This window comes from Arachis duranensis, chromosome 10 (genome assembly GCF_000817695.3).
Source record: "Arachis duranensis cultivar V14167 chromosome 10, aradu.V14167.gnm2.J7QH, whole genome shotgun sequence".
Classification (NCBI taxonomy): Eukaryota; Viridiplantae; Streptophyta; class Magnoliopsida; order Fabales; family Fabaceae; genus Arachis; species Arachis duranensis.
Window position 1 is genome coordinate 26,288,429 of NC_029781.3, and position 2,865 is coordinate 26,291,293.

The window sequence follows — 2,865 nt, forward strand, 5'->3', positions numbered from 1 at the left end:
TCCACATCCAAAGATCTTACGATCATTGGGGTACTCAAGGGATGTGACTTATCCATATAAAATCTCTTCAAGATCTTTTCTGTGTTTGTTGTTTGATGAATAAAGATCCCATTTTTTATATGCTCGATCTGTAAGCTGAGACAAAATTTAGTTCTTCCAAGATCTTTCATTTCAAACTCTTCTTTTAGAGTTTTTATAATTGTTGAAATCTCTTCAGGAGTCCCAATGATATTTAAATAATCAGCGTACACAACAATTATAATGAACCCAAATGTAGTTTTCTTTATGAAAACACATGGGCAGATATCATCATTTTTGAATCTGTTTTTGGCCAGATACTTAGTAAGACGATTATACCACATTCGTCCAGATTGCTTTAGACCATATAAAGATCTTTGCAATTTGACTGAGTATAACCCTTACGAATATTCATTGGATGGTTTAGATAACTTTAGTCCTTCAGGAACTTTCATATAGATATCACGATCTAATGAGCCGTATAAATAGGCTGTTACCACATCCATTAAATGCATATGTAGTTTATGATATGCAGATAAACTAACCAAATAATGCAATGTTATCGCATCCACTACAGGAGAATACGTTTCTTCATAATCTATATCGGGCCTTTGTGAAAAACTTTGTGCCACAAGTCGGGATTTATAGCGCACAACTTCATTTTTCTCATTTCGTTTTCTCACAAATACTCATCGGTATCCAACAGGTTTTACATCTTCAGGTGTACGGACTACAGGTCCAAAGACTTCACATTTTGCAAGTGAGTCTAATTCAGCCTTCATGGCTTCTTTCCATTTTGGCCAATCATTCCTTTGTCAACATTCTTCGACTGATCTTGGATCAAGATCCTTATTTTCATGCATGATATTCAATGCCACATTCAATGCAAATATTTCATTGACAATTGTCTTATTTCGGTCCCATTTCTCTCCTGTAAAGACATAATTTATCGAGATCTCATCATTTTCACAATTTTCAGGTACCTGAAAATCTTCTGGCGTTAACACTATATCAGAATTTTGGACAACTGCAGGTGTCTCTACTATGTCTTTTTCAACAGGAATATTATTTACCTCTTTTCTCTTTCGAGGATTTTTGTCTTTAGAACCGACAGGCCTGCCACGCTTCTGGCGTGAATTTGCTTCAGTGGCTACTTGTCCTACTGGGACATCAATTCGAATTGGGAAATTTTTTGCTGGTATATAAGATTTAGTTATCCTCTTTATATCAGAAAATGCATCAGGCAAATCATTTGCTATTCCTTGTAAATGTATAATTGATGAGCGGATAATTTATACGCTTTTTGGCATTGTTTTTAGGTAGTTTTTAGTAGGATCGAGCAACTTTTAGGGATGTTTTCATTAGTTTTTATGATAAATTCACATTTCTGGACTTTACTATGAGTTTGTGCGGTTTTTTGTGATTTCAGGTACTTTCTGGCTGAAATTGAGGGATCTGAGCAAAACTCTGATAAGAAGGCTGACAAAGGACTGCTGATGCTGTTGGATTCTAACCTCCCTGCATCTAAATAGATTTTCTGGAGGCAAAGAACTCCAAATGGCGCGCTCTCAACGGCTTTGGAAAGTAGACATCCAGAGCATTCCAGCAATATATAATAGTCCATACTTTATTCGAGATTAGACGATGTAAACTGGTGCTCAACGCCAGTTTCATGTTGCATTCTGGAGTCAAACGCCAGAAACACGTCACGAACCGGAGTTGAACGCCAAAAATACATTACAACTTGGCATTCAACTCCAAAAGAAGCCTCTGCACGTGGAAAGCTCAAGCTCATCCCAAGCACATACCAACTAGGCCCCGGAATTGGATTTCTGCATCAATTACTTACTTCTATAAACCCTAGTAGCTAGTCTAGTATAAATAAGACATTTTACTATTGTATTAGGTGTCTTTTGACCATTCAGTCTTTGACCACATATCTGGTCATTCTCCTTATTTTTGAATTCATATCACATTTTGGGGGCTGGCCATTCGGCCATGCCTGGACCTTCATCATTTATGTATTTTTGACGGTGGAGTTTCTACACACCATAGATTAAGGGTGTGGAGCTCTGCTGTACCTCGAAGTTTTAATGCAATTACTACTATCTTTCATTCAAATTCAATCTTATTTCTGTTCTAAGATACTACTCGTACTTCAACCTGATGGATGAGATGATCCGTGACACTCATCATCATCCGTCCCTATGAACGCGTACCTGACAACCACTTCCGTTCTACAAGTGAAAGCTAGAGTGTGTATCTCTTGGATTTCTGATGCACGATGCATGGTTGCCCTCGCCTGACAACCGAGCCTTCCATTCCGTGGGATCAGAGTCTTCGTGGTATAAGCTAGAATTGATGGCGGCATTCATGAGAATCCGGAAAGTCTAAACCTTGTCTGTGGTATTCCGAGTAGGATTCCGGGATTGAATGACTGTGACGAGTTTCAAACTCGCGATTGTTGGGCGTGATGACAAACGCAAAAGAATCAAGGGATTCTATTCCAACATGATCGAGAACCGACAGATGATTAGTCGTGCCGTGACAGAGCATTTGGACCTTTTTTACTGAGAGGAGAGGATGGGATGTAGCCATTAACAACGGTGATGCCCTACATAGAGCTTGCCATGGAAAGGAGTAAGAAGGATTGGATGAAGGCAATAGGAAAGCAGAGATTCAGAAGGAGCACAGCATCTTCATACGCCTATCTGAAATTCCCATCGATGATCTACATAAGTATTTCTATCTTTATTTTCTATTTATTTATTATTATTCAAAAACTCCATAACCATTTATTATCCGCCTGACTGAGATTTACAAGATGACCATAGCTTGCTTCATACC